The 15000-nt window shown below is 36.0% G+C and overlaps 1 long non-coding RNA gene across 2 annotated transcripts in view; it reads right to left on the bottom strand.

Annotated features, from left to right (window-relative positions):
• Positions 1 to 7717: 7717 nt before the first annotated feature.
• LOC106867434 (uncharacterized) overlaps positions 7718 to 15000 on the bottom strand; it is an 11388-nt gene continuing 4105 nt past the window's right edge. For both annotated transcript variants that reach the window (XR_008264010.2, XR_001409146.3), the window contains exon 3: positions 7718 to 8685. This is a non-coding gene — a long non-coding RNA (uncharacterized LOC106867434). The remainder of the gene's footprint in view (positions 8686 to 15000) is intronic.

Raw genomic sequence — 15000 nt, 5'->3', positions numbered from 1 at the left:
GAACATGGCCAGGGTGACTTGCTATGAGAAATGATGAGAAAACAGTGACTAGCAGTTCATTTTTTAAAAATTTCAAAAACCTCCCCCACCAACTAATATTTCTATTTTCAAATGCGTCACACTTGCATTGCCTTAGTCAAACTCGCATTACGTTCGGCATTGGTGCTTATGATTGGAGTTTATGATTGAAGTTACTTCCTGGCGAAATGCAAATAATGAAATATACAATAGTAAAAGTTGTTTCACATCTTGAGTAATATTATTTGTTGTTGAGATAATCCATGAATGCATTAATCTTTCTGTTAAAGATATTAAAATATGTTGCTCTAATCCGTGAAATAAAAACATCAATCATGTCAATTAAGCAGTCAAGTCAAGCAATTGCGAACAGCACGAAAAAGTGGCAAAAAAATATAACTTTGAAAAGTCTATTAAAAAGCGAAGAATAATACCGAATGTGGAACATGAGTTGACAGAACTAACTAGAATCCGCAGAAAATCCAGCATCATTGGGATGTATAAGGCATTAGCAAAAGTTTTTAAAAATTCAGACATGCAAGAAATCAGCTCATTGCTCAGGAAGTAAAGAATCTGTGGAAACAATTTGATTTTCTGTGTATAACATTAAAGTCTGTTGTAAGAAAAGTAAATACTCTGTTGACAAGGTACGATACCCATTTGAACGTCTGAAGCCAGGTTAAAATTTTGAAGATTTGTTTGACATTACTAATCAACATGGTAGCTGGCTATCTAAAAAAAAGACAAAGACTTTGTGGTATAACTGGCTACACCACATCTCGGTTAGCTATGGTTCATCCTTCAAAGCGAACACCTTCCTCGTCAAGAGTGCCAGCTTCAACTTCAGAAGCATTTCAACCATATGCTGAAGCAGGTAAAATAACGTGCCTAAAAAATTCTCAAATATTACACAAATTTTTGGTATGCTACTAATATGTACTCAACATACTCAACTACGTCACAAATATGTACTCAACTTCCTGCAGATACATCATCAGAAACCCCTACCTCTGATTCTGCAAATGAAATCACGTACATACATGCATGTATGTATGTATGTATGTATGTATGTGTGTGTGTGTGTATGTATGTATGTATGTATGTATGTATGTATGTATGTATGTGGAATCCCTAGTTTTACTAAGCACATTTTTTGCCCACGTGTGTATTAATCAGCGGTGAGTTTTAGTCACCGGCGGTGTAAGTGAAGGGGGATAACTCTAACTTAGGGTGAAAATGGCGCTAACTCAAACCGGATTACTTACACTAGGGAGGGTGGTTTAAAATTATATTATGGCTAAAGTCTAGGATGTTCATAGTGATAAAAGAGACCCTATGTAGGTGTAAAGTAAATTATTATGGAATGTGGAGGGCGAGTGGAATTGGGGGTGTGATTGTTTATGTGTAAGTGTTTAAGGTTGTTCCCACCTAATTAGACTTATATAGATGAATATTGTAGTGTGGAAATAGTAGAGGGTCCTACTATTTTAGATATACTCTGAAAAGACACGAGAACTACATCAAGACAAAATTTTTGTGGTTCTCAAATTTCCTATTGAGGAGGAGTTATTTAGCCGTTAGGCTAGCTAGGCATTCTGATAAACAGAGGTTACAGCGTCTATTGGCGGTGTTGTATGAGGTTGTTTTAGCGAGTATACACCTGTTTAATCTATAATCTATTTTTTATCTTTAAGTTCCCAAATATATCTACTGAGCCCAGTAGAATTAGCCTTGTGCGTTATATCTAAGATTCATTTAGTTTTTAGTGGCGCCTATATATGATTTCATCTGGCTATTTGTGTGCACGTCACATTGGTAAACTACGTTATTTGTCTTACATCTATTTGAGAAATGGCACTTTGTTCTGTCCCTGCAGCCATATAAATTATTCGGTATATCTGTGTTTGTGTTATGTTGTGAGGAAGGGGCTATTACTGTTCAAGTCTATATCTTAGTAGGAGGCGCTACGTTCGTGGTGGGCTTAGTCTTATTATTTGGTTGGTTATTCTTTTTATTGTTCAGAATTTTTCTAGTTTCATAAATTTGTCTAGTTCTTTTTTTATTTATTGAAGCTATGATTGTAGCTAAGTTATTGGTCAGGCTGTGGCCTACTCTAATTTTATGCCTAAATAATTCTGCGTATTTATTATTAATGTTTAGGTGTTTATCTATGATTTTCATTAATGAGCGAACTATGTGTGATTTGAGGTGCATGGTGTAGAGGATTACGAGCCAGATTTTATCACTGTTTTGTTTATTTTTGTATTGTATTTTTTTTTCTAGTATAGAAGCTACCCTCCTTGTTCGTGAGTCGTGTGAAGTTATGCTTATGGCTATCTTGCATATTTCCATAATTAGGTTTCACTTTCCTGTTACTTTTGTTTGTTCTGTTGGTGTTGCTTGCGTAGGGTTTGTGTGGACTAGATGACGTGGTTTTCTTGTTATTAACAGGGTTCATATTGGTTCTTTGGTGCGCTTTAGCTTTATTCATACCGATGTCTAGGTTTATATTATTATTTTTGAAGTTAATCCCCTAGAGCATGCTCGTAATCCCCTACATCGTCTTGAAGAATTTTCGTCGAATATATCGACCCTAGGACATTTTGACATTTTTTGAAACCTACCACTCATTCTGTCGGTCTTTTTTGCCGAACTGTTAAGTTACTGGGACGTAAATAGACCGTCACCGGTTAACAAGCGCAGACACAGATGTACACATACATAGATATACACATACACACGCATATATATATAAATACGATGGGCTTCTTTCAGTGGCCGTCTACCGAATCCACTCACAAGTCTTTGGTCGGCCTGAGGCTATAGCAGATGACACTTGCCCAAGGTACTACGCATGTGGTTGGGAAGCAAGCTTCTTATCACATAGCCACTTCTGCGCCTATAACGTTGTGGAGAGGTGGTTAGTTGATTGCATTGACACAGTACCAGACTGGTACCGAAACTCTCTCTCTCTCTCACACACACACAAACAAACATACACACACACACACACACACACACACACACACACACACACACACACATACACACACAAATACACAAACTCACATATACGCAAGAAGAGAGAGAGTTTTGTGTGTTAGCAATCTAACTGTCAACGTACAAAACTCTAGGACCTTGAGTCACTGTATTGCTTCTGCTAAATATTGATAAAATTACACAGACACTCATATTTTGAGGTGTATTTTCCTTGTTTGCTCCACTATACATGTATGTATGTATGTATGTATGTATGTATGTATGTATGTATGTATGTGTGTGTACGTATATATATATGTGTGTGTGTATGTGTGTTTACATCTACATATATATATATATATATATATATATATATATATATATATATATATATATATATATATATATATATATATATATATATATATGGCACCGTGTGTGGCAAGAAGCTTGCTGTCCAACCACATGGTTCTGAGTTCAGTTCCACTGCGTGACACCTTGCGCAAGTGCCTTCTGCTATAGCCTCGGGCCAATCAGAGCCTTGTGAGTGGATTTAGTAGACGGAAACTACATGAAACTTATCGTGTATATGTGTGTGTGTGTGTGTGTGTGTGTGTGTGTGTGTGTGTGTGTGTGTGTATGTGTGTGTGTGTGTGTGTGTGTGTGTGTGTGTGTGTGTGTGTGTGTGTGTGTGTGTGTGTCTGTATTTGTCGCCCCACCATCACTTGACAACAGATGTTGGTGCGTTTACGTCACCGTGACTTAGCGGTTCGGCAAAAGACTCGTTGCATAAGTACTAGGCTTACAAAGAATAAGTCCTGTGTGTGTGTGTGTGTGTATGTGTGTGTGTGTGTGTGTGTGTGTGTGTGTGTGTGTGTGTGTGTGTGTGTGTGTGTGTGTGTGTCTGTATTTGTCGCCCCACCATCACTTGACAACAGATGTTGGTGCGTTTACGTCACCGTGACTTAGCGGTTCGGCAAAAGACTCGTTGCATAAGTACTAGGCTTACAAAGAATAAGTCCTGGGGTCGTTTTCTTCGTCTAAATCCCTTTTAAAGTGGTGCTCCAGCATAGCCGCAGTCAAATGATTGAAACAAATAAAGGAATGAAAAGAATATAGTCAAACGCGTGTAAGCGTACATGCACGCAACTCTGTTTTCCATTACTTGCGTCAACGCCGTTCATGTGCTTGGTCAGGTAACGAAGATATATATATAGAGACTATGATATACATGCATACATACAAAAAACACACTCACACAGACATGCATACATGCACGCATATATATGTATCCACACATTTTTCTACAATATATATGTGTGTGTGTGATGTATATGTGTGTGCGTCAGTATGTATATGTATATATATATATATATATATATATACGTATATATATATATACACATGCATACATATATACATACATACATATATATGTATATATATATACACATGCATACATATATACATATGTATGTATGTATGTGTTTATGTGTGTGTCTTTGTGTCTGTGCTTGTCCACATCCCACCACCATCGCTTGACAACGGATCTTGGTGTGCTCACCTCCCCATAATCTAGCGGTTCGGCTAAAGAGACCGACGAAATAAGTAATAGGCTTACAAAGAATAAGTGCTGAGGTCGATTTGTTCGACTGAAAGGAAGTGCTCCAGCATGGCCACAGTCAAACGACTGCAACAAATACAAGGATAAAAGAATATATGTACGTTTGCACACATTCCTACGTGCATACCTGTGATATGCGTGTACACTCACGTATATGTTTGTACTCCGCCACTCCTTGAGAACCGATGTTGGTTCGCGTATGTCCCCCGTAACTAGCGGTTCAGCAAAATATGCCGATAGAGTAAGCACCAGGCTGTAAAAATGTACTAGGGTCGATTCGTTCGACTAAAAATCCTTCAAGGCTGTACTCCAGTATGGCCATAGTCCAATAACTGAAACAAGTAAAAGAATGAAACTATACATATCTCTATCTATCTATGTATATATATATATATATATATATATATATATATATATATATATATATATATATATATATGCACACTCGTACGTTACAAATGTGTGTACACTCATGTATGCATTATATATATGTATATACATATACCCATATATACATGTAGGTATAAATACATATATATATATATATATATATATATATATATATATATGTATGTATATATTTATATATATATATATATATATATATATATATATATATATATATATATATATATATATTTATATATATATATATATATATATATATATATATCTATATATATATATATATATATATATATATATATATATAGAGAGAGAGAGAGAGAGAGAGAGAGAGAGAGAGAGAGAGAGAGAAAGAGAGAGAGAGAGAGAGAGAAACAGACAGACAGACAGATCCAGAGGGACAGACAGACAGACATATATGCACACATATATACATACAAGTATACGTTTATTGAAGGATAATGATCAACCACCTTTATTGAAAATAGAGCAGTCGTATCGTGCCTGTATATGGGCATGTGCATATATACATACACACAGACCACGCGCGCACACACACACACACACGCGTATACATATATCTATGTACATATATATATATATATATATATATATATATATATACGTGCGCGCACACACATACATACGTGTATGCATGCGGTTTTTGTGTGCATGCATGCGTGCGTGCGTGCGTGCGTGCATATATGTGCGTACGTCACATGCATACACACACATATGCACGCGCATACATACGTACGTACGTATGTATGAACGTAGCTATGTAACCAATAGATTGATACTTCTATGCAACAACCTGATGATAAAATGACATTTTTGTCAACGGCCCTAACTACGTCACTGTGACATCAGAATCGCTATTAGAAATGCAAGCCACTCAAATTATATTACTTGTCCAGCCTAGATATATACGGTTTGGGTTATATTGTTATTGACGTCGGTGTCTCTTTGATTTTATATTCATTCATTTACTGAAATTTGTCTGTCTCTTTTATTTATTCGTTTATTTATTTTGCAGGGAAAGAACGAGCGTGAGAGATTATTTTCTATTTTTACATACTCTTCCTACACACATTCGAAATTCTATTTTTAGCATTTTCTCATTTATAAGTGATAGCTGCGTCTGATTTTTGTAGATAGAGCTTTGCGTTACTGCCTGAATAAGTTCGTGGTTCGTATTCAGTCAAAGACGCTCGCCCTATCGATGGAAGATGATCCCTATCCAAGATGCTTAACTCTTAAATAACTTCAATCTACTTACAACAAAAATAGGTACAATATGAAAGAATTGCTCACCGTTATATGCAGTTGTGTGGAGGCGCAATGGCCTAGTGGTTAGGGCCGCGGACTCGCGGTCATAGGCTCGCGGTTTCGATTCCCAAACCGGGCGTTGTGAGTGTTTATTGAGCGAAAATACCTAAAGCTCCACGAGCCCCCGGCAGGGGATGGTGGCGAACCCTACTGTACTCTTTCACCACAACTTTCTTTCACTCTTACTTCCTGTTTCTGTTGTGCCTGTAATTCAAAGGGTGAGCCTTGTCACACTGTGTTACGCTGAATATCCCCGAGAACTACGTTATGGGTATACGTGTCTGTGGAGTGCTCAGCCATTGGCACGTTAATTTCACGAGCAGGCTGTTTCGTTGATCAGATCAACTGAAACCCTCGACGTCGTAAGCGACGGAGTGCCAACAACAGTTGTAGCATTCTATAATTTAACGGTTGTTTCATTTGTTTGAATAACTCGCAGTTCGTATTCAATGACCGACGTTCGCCTTGTTCATGAAAGATGATCCATGCCCGTCGCTAAGGAAGGTGTACTGGATGGCACTGCTCGCTCACTATTCAATGGTGCCCCCTCAGGTTTCCAATGAGGTACTTATTTCGAATCCCCACTTTAGCATTATTACAAATTAGAGCCCGCCCAGAATATTTTGAAGCATCCCCAGGCACCAAAGTCTGAAGACGGGCCTGAAATGGTCCCTATCATAACTCTAAAATGATCCCTATACTTAACTTTCAAATGACACAATTTATTTATCTGGAAAATACATACCATATGGCAGTGGTCCCGAAACATTTTAGCCCCGGTTTTGTACAAGACAACTTTTTCACTGTCCGGGGGATCACGCGCGTAACAAAACATAATAAAGTGCATAATGTATAATTTGATTAATATCTATGTAATACATAACTGGTATTCCGTCGGTCACGACGACGAGTGTTCCATTCGATCCGATCGACGGAACACCCTACTCCTGAAATAAGCGTGCAAGTGCCTGAGCACTTCACAAACGCACGTGACCTTAACATAATTCTCAGAGTGATTCAGCCCTTTTGAATTAGAGATACAACTCATTTTTGCCAGTTGAGTTGGGTAAAGCAACGTGAAACAAGGTGTCTTGCTCAAAGATACAACGCACCGCCGGGAATCGAACTCACGTCTTTACGATCGAATACCCTAACCACTAAGTCACGTAACTTCACACACACACACACACACACACACACACACACATATATATATATATATATATATATATATATATATATATATATATATATATATATATATATATATATAATCCAGGGATCGAGGTATAGGAAGAAAGTTAGCTTCAAGTAATCCGTAATAAATATAAAAACAACTTTCAGGGACAATATCAATTGTTAATCCTTTATTGTCCACGAGGGACCAACATAGAGAGACAATACAACGTCAGGGAGTCGGGGATCGCATGATGAACAAGATGCATAACATATAATTAAAATTTGATATGAATAAACGAAATGAAATAACAAAAGGAAGTGGGGACGGGTTCGACAAGCCCCGTTCCACCACTGAGCTCTTTGATTACCTTTATGTTCTTGCTCAAGTAGGTTCATTTACTCTCAGCATATTCGCACCTTCCTTCCATCTTTTTCCGTATGTACTAGGTGAAAAGCATCTCCTCTTCAGCCTTATTTTCCTTCTGAGGTGAAAAACAAAGAAGTTTACCAACCCCAGACCGAAGATGAAGACACTTGTCACCATTCCTTTCATACGTGTCTTCCGCACGTCCTATACAAAATTGTCTTCACCATCGTTAATCTTGTAATCTCACTAGGAGGTGTCACCTTAACTTCGTGCCCCTCTCTTCGTATTAATTCCTTGCACCTTTCCAGCTCCCTTCTCACAAAACGTATTTTCTCGTTGGAAAATTCTTTTCTTCCATTTTTCTGTCCATGTTCGACGACGACGATATTATATCTGACGAACTCATGCTCTCGTATTCCATGACAATAACACAGCGCTTCCTCCTCAAACAAAGGGGGAAATGTTAACAACACTGCTGCAAGGCAGCAAAACAAATTGTTTTAACAACACAAAAACAACAAATATTCAACAATAAATTCAACAGTATAGATACAAGTAATACATAAAATAATAATAATACCAACGAAGGCGGCGAGCTGGCAGAAACGTTAGCACGCCGGGCGAAATGCTTAGCGGTATTTCGTCTGTCTTTATGTTCTGAGTTCAAATTCCGCCGAGGTCGGCTTTTCCTTTCGTCCTTTGGAGGCCAACAAATTAAGTACCAGTTGCGTACTGAGTCGATCTAATCTACTGGCCAATTCCCCCAAAATTTCGGGCCTTGTGCCTAGAGTAGAAAAGAATATATATATGAAAAAAGAAAACGGACGAGTCCACATAAAATTCATACATGCCATATGACTGGCGGTTTTTAATTATTTAAACAAATGTACAGCATTTGTTATATATTCATTAGGAGCTCAATACACGACACTTTTACATGATAATTGAGTGGAGTTGGGGTGGTAAACTGATAAATAGTTGAAGTGTATAAAAATGTTAAGAAACAATTGTTTCTTACATTGTAAGAAGGCTTATGACTCAGCAGTTACTGAGGAAGGGTATTATCGATTCAATCAATCCTAACATAAACTATTACCGGTATTTATTTAATTGCCGGGGAAGGTGAAAGGTTAAGTCGACCATGACGGAATTTGAAGTCAGAAGGTTAAAGAAAACCACATTAAAATATTATTAAGGATTTAGTCGATCGCTCTAGCGCTGCAGTCATTCTATCTTTTCTTTCTCTAAAAATAAGAAATGAGAACAATTGATTTCTTTCATTTTAATATTAATATGGTAAAACAGAGCGAATATAACGTGAATTAGTAATTACAACAAACAATGATATCAATGGAAAAGAGTGATAGACAAGTTTGAAGCTAGCATTTAGTAAAGATACCGGATATGGGGTAATTGAACATCTTTGGAAGCTTTCTATTGTATCAGCTGCATCCAATAGTGTTGAAAATTATAATTGGAATTTCCGATCTCAGCATGAGGCCAGACATTTAGAAGTACGGCCAACGAAATCTTATAACGATCATGCTTTCTTAGTAACATTAGTGGCGTGACGCGGCGTGACGCGGCGTGACGCGGCGTGACACAGTATGGGTAAAACAAATTCATTTCAGTTGAGTTACCGTCATTGGTGTTACATAGTATCTTTGACTAAAACCATCAGAAATAACAGATCAACAATTATTGATAACTTTGTACACCTAGCTGTAAAATTATTATCATGAATGATCTCAGTTCAATGGTGCATATAGCGGAGACACCAAGTAATTAACACTTTAACAACAGCGTCGTGAAGTAAGATTTGTCCACTTTGGTAATATTAGATATTGATTTCTAACTTAGGTACAAGTCAGACCATGCAATAATTCTATGAGCTTTAGTTCCTGAACGATAGGTAATTCACCAATTCTATTCCGAGGAAACGCTTAGACGAGTGTAAATGAATGTAACTCAACATCACGAAGCTCTGCTTATTCTGCTAATCTATCGCCATCAGTAATCCCCCCCTAACAATGGTATACGTTGCACACACACACACACACACATACACACACACACACACACATACACACACACACACATACACACACACATATACACACATCTTTTAAATCATTTTCAATATTCAAACAAAGTTCCTGTTCCCTTATACTGGCCACTGTCTAATGATGTTGACTGGTGGACCAATTTTCTGAGGTTGCATTGAACAGTACCGATATAATGTAGGATAAACATAGTAATAATAATAATAATAATATTTGGATGGAATTTATAAACATTCAATGCATCGCTACGGCCGTTTCCACAAATCGCATGTCTCTTAAGATCACAGACCATATTCCTGGGATGATTACAGCGTAATCCGTAGTGTCTGTGGGCATCCGTAGTGTCTGTGGGCATCCGTAGTGTCTGTGTGTCCGTAGTGTCTGTGGGCATCCATGAAAAGGTTGATCATTTTCATGGATTCATTTCTTCAGGCGATATAGTATTAATGGATGTTTAACAGAGAGATGTTTATCTCTTTTGACCAGTGCGAAGGTTGATTGAGTTATGTGTGTATTCCTGTGTGTATTTGATGGGAAGGAGGGGAAGGTAATGGAAAGAGAGGAATGAATGGTAGTTATATGGGGAAGTAGGTGTGTGTGGTGATGTTGGACTTATTTTGCTATTCAGTCTGCAGATGCCAAGGATGGGTATCACATTCCTTTGTTCGATCTGTACCAGCTGACCTGTTTACTTGAGAATTCATTAAAGACACTCATGCCTCAAATGACACCAAACAAAAGAATGTACCACCCATCCTTGACATCTGCAGTCTGAACAGCAAAATAAGTTCAACATAACCACATACACCTCCTTCTCCATATAACGACCATCCCTGCCTTTCTTTCCATCACCTTTCCCTCCTTCTCGCCAAATGCACACAGGAATACACACATAACTCAATCAACCTTTGCACTGGTCAAAAGGGATTAAACATCCCTCTGTTAAACATCCATTAATGTTATATCGCCTGAAGAAATGAATCCATGAAGATGATCAACCCAATACCCACGGGCACTATGGACTACACTGTCATCAACCCAGGAATACAGACTGTGATCTTAAGAGACACTGAGCTGCAGAAATATGTGCAGTGATGCATTAAAATATTTATAAATTCCATCCAAAGATTATTGTCATTATTACTATGTATGTATGTGTATATATATATATGTATGTATGTATGTATGTATGTATGTATGTATGTATATATATATATATATATATATATATATATATATATATATATATATATATATATATTATATATACATATATATATCCATATATAGACATATATATATACATATATATACACATATATGTATATGTATACATATATATATATATATATATATATATATATACATATATGTATATATATATATATATATATATATATATATATATATATATATATATACATATATATGTATATTGGGTTGGCAACTAAGTTCCCGCTGTTTTTTTTAAATTTTGGAATTTATTGCGTTTTTAAATTTTGAAATCTATTATTTCAAGAATTCTATATTTGAATCATTTTGGAATCTATTTTGTATTTTTTGTTTTTTTCTTTTTCTAGTTAATTTTAGTTATTTTTTGTTTATTTTCAGATCATTAAAATGGAATGTCAAGTTAAGAAAAACGAACATTTTCGACACCTCCTTCTTTTTGCTTTTAATCAAGGTTCTAAGGCCGCAAAAGCTGCTCACGACATTTGTGCTGTGTATGGAGAGGATGCCATAGCTGAAAGAACCGCTTGTGATTGGTATACCAAGTTCAAAACTGGAAATTTTGACCTCAAAGACGCACCTCGTTCGGGCCGTCCAGTTGAGTTCGATGAAGAGCGATTAAACCAACTTTTGCACGAAAATTCCAGTCAAACGACAAGGGAATTGGCAGAGAAAATGGAATGCTCTCACACTGCTATAGATAAGCATCTTCACTCGATGTGAAAGGTTCAGAAGTATGGAGCAGCATGGAGTTCTTCTGCTGCCCGACAACGCTCGCCCTCATATCGCCAATATGACCAAGGAAGCCATTTAAACGCATGGCTGGGAAATGCTGCCACACCTGCTGTACTCTCTTGATTTAGCACCAACAGATTTCCACCTCTTTCGATCTCTTTCAAATGCTATGCGTGGAGTTTCGTTCAATACTGATGCAGAATAGAAAGCTTGGTTGGATCAATTTTTCGAGTTGAAATCGGGTGATTTCAACCAACGAGGTATTGAAAATCTTGTTGAACGTTGAGAAGAAGTTGTAAACAACAAGGGTGAATAAATTATTGATTAATTAGTTGTTATTTTTATTAAACCCTTTTAACCTTTTTGAATTTAAAAAAACGGCGGGAACTTAGTTTCCAACCCAATATATATATATATATATATATATATATATATATATATATATATATATATATATATATGTGTGTGTGTGTGTGTGTGTGTGTGTGTGTGTGTGTGTGTGTGTGTGTGTGTGTGTGTGTGCCATAAATATCGCCATCCGTTAGAGAAAAAATTTGTAGTTTGGAATCAGTAGTTCTCTGACTGCTATTTCTAAATTTTCAGTATGTTGGAGAAGCAACTCAAGCTAATCCCTGTATATTTATGATTATATATATATATATATATAATAATTTTCCCAGAGGATGTAGCAACCGTTACCAATATAGCATAAGAACTTACCTTAGGAGATCATTAATTAGATTCCTTAAGGGTCGTTCTGTTTATATTTATATCATAAGGTTTTTAAACTTTTAAATTTTCATATTCAAAAGAGACAGAGACTTCAAATTCGATATATCGATTTATTCACCTCTCTATGTTAACATTTCTGTGCCAAACTTATCCAGTGACTGGTCCATTGGATTTAGACGTTTGGCACTTCTTCAGGGGTGGTTACCTTTCGAACAAAACACGAAAAAACACATACATAACTATTATTAGGTCTTTAGGATCTCGTTAGCTTTCTTTTGAATATGAACATTTAAAAGTTTAAAAACCTTATGATATATATATATATATATATATATATATATATATATATATATATATATATACTTTCAGACATGTATACATGCATACATACCAACATATATACATGTTCCTGTATGTGTGTGAGTGTATATATATATATATATATATATATATATATATATATATATATATATATATATATATATATATATATATACATATATTTAATCCATACAGGTGAACAGTTATCTACATAACAGTGGCATTACTCAGAATTACTGAGACACAAGAAAGAAACAGGCTTTTCTCGTTCGCCTCGTTTGACGTCTGACATTTGCTATAAATGACATTTTCGCCGCGTGCGACTTGAAAAGCAAGCCTTTATTGGCATTGGTAAATTTGGTTTATATTGGTCTATACAGGTCGCGTGATGTATGCTAGGATCAAGAGTGAGGCACTGTACAGTGCTATTAAAATCCTGTGGTAAAAAGCTAAAAATCGACAACTAGTTCAAGATTAACTGCCAATAGCGAGAGAGTTTTCTCTTTACTCTGATTTGTTGTAGTTATTAACTGGTGTACTTCCTGTATTGCTCAGATAAGATGTTCCAAACTATTCTCTTGTCTGTAATTACAATCGAAAATCACCATGAATTTCTTGTTGCGGTATACAGCAGGCTGCTCTGGTGTATGTAGTTTCTCAGACAAATGCAGCTAGCATTTATTTAAAACATTTGCGTGGAGGTGTTCTGTCGATGATGCTTCAAGATATTACATGAAAGTCTTAACCTCTGCCTCCAAGCTTCCAAATAAACGGGAGAAAGAAGAGCAGTTTATTCAGCCTTTGGACCTAAAGGTGTGTAGATGTCAGTTTTAAGATTTCTTGAATATATATATATATATATATGTGGTAATGCCCGCAGTTTCTTTGAATAACATCAGGCAGGGTGAATGCTGCACTATAAATCATTAAACGTTTTGGAAACACAGAATGCTTTCGAGAGTTGCAATCAGTTACTGATGAGAGAACTGTGTGGATATACTTTCTTTTTTATATTTCCAGCTGTGTTAAATACTAGAAGCAATAATGTTTATGGAGGAATAATGCACCTAAAGGCTAAATATGCGAAGTATCTTTGTTGAATTGTGTGTAGTCAGAAAATGCTACCTTACAAGAGATATTCTGACAGTATCATCAGATTGTTACGAAAAGGGACGTAAACCAAATGATTTTTCGACATCAAATGCTCATCTTCAGATATCAGCTATACTCTATTTTCTTTTGATTGCACAATCCAATCTATGTGTCTGAATGTGTGTTTGTGAATGTATGCCTGTGTATGTATGTGTGTACATATATGTTTACATATGTGTATATATACATTTATGCAGGTATATGCATGTGTAAGCATACATATATATTCATATATATGTATGTGTATGTGTGTGTATACATATCTATGTATATATGTATAGAGTGCTTCAAGCGAGCATACATAACTACAAATACACATACAACGTACACACACACGCATATATATATATATATATATGTACGTATATGTATACATACAAGCGTATATAAATGTATATATATATATATTTAAATATATGTATGTAAATATATATATATATATATATATATATATATATATATATATATATATATATATATATATATATATATATATATATATATATATATATATATATATATATAAAGAAAACAAAAAATGGAACAAGAACGTGACAGGCGACAACAAAACATCCGGATAGTTAGATGATACAAAAAAGGACAGAAACAAACAAGGACGGGTCATTCGGAGCTTCCTATCCTCAGTCGAGTTCCAACTCATCTTTGCAGTTTCGGCCGGTTACACTCGAGACTGCTCCAATCTGGCCGGCCCCAAGAAAATCTAAGCTAAGAGCACTTAGATTATAAAGTCCTGACTTCAATTCCCGGCGACGCATTGAGCAAGACACCTTATTTTCCGTTGCTCCAGTTCACTCAGCTGGTAAAAATGAATTGTACCTGCATTTCAACGAGCCAGACTTGTCACA

Source organism: Octopus bimaculoides, chromosome 1, assembly GCF_046866305.1.
Source record: "Octopus bimaculoides isolate indiv1 chromosome 1, ASM4686630v1, whole genome shotgun sequence".
Lineage (NCBI taxonomy): Eukaryota > Metazoa > Mollusca > Cephalopoda > Octopoda > Octopodidae > Octopus > Octopus bimaculoides.
This window is presented reverse-complemented; position numbering and strand designations above follow the sequence as displayed.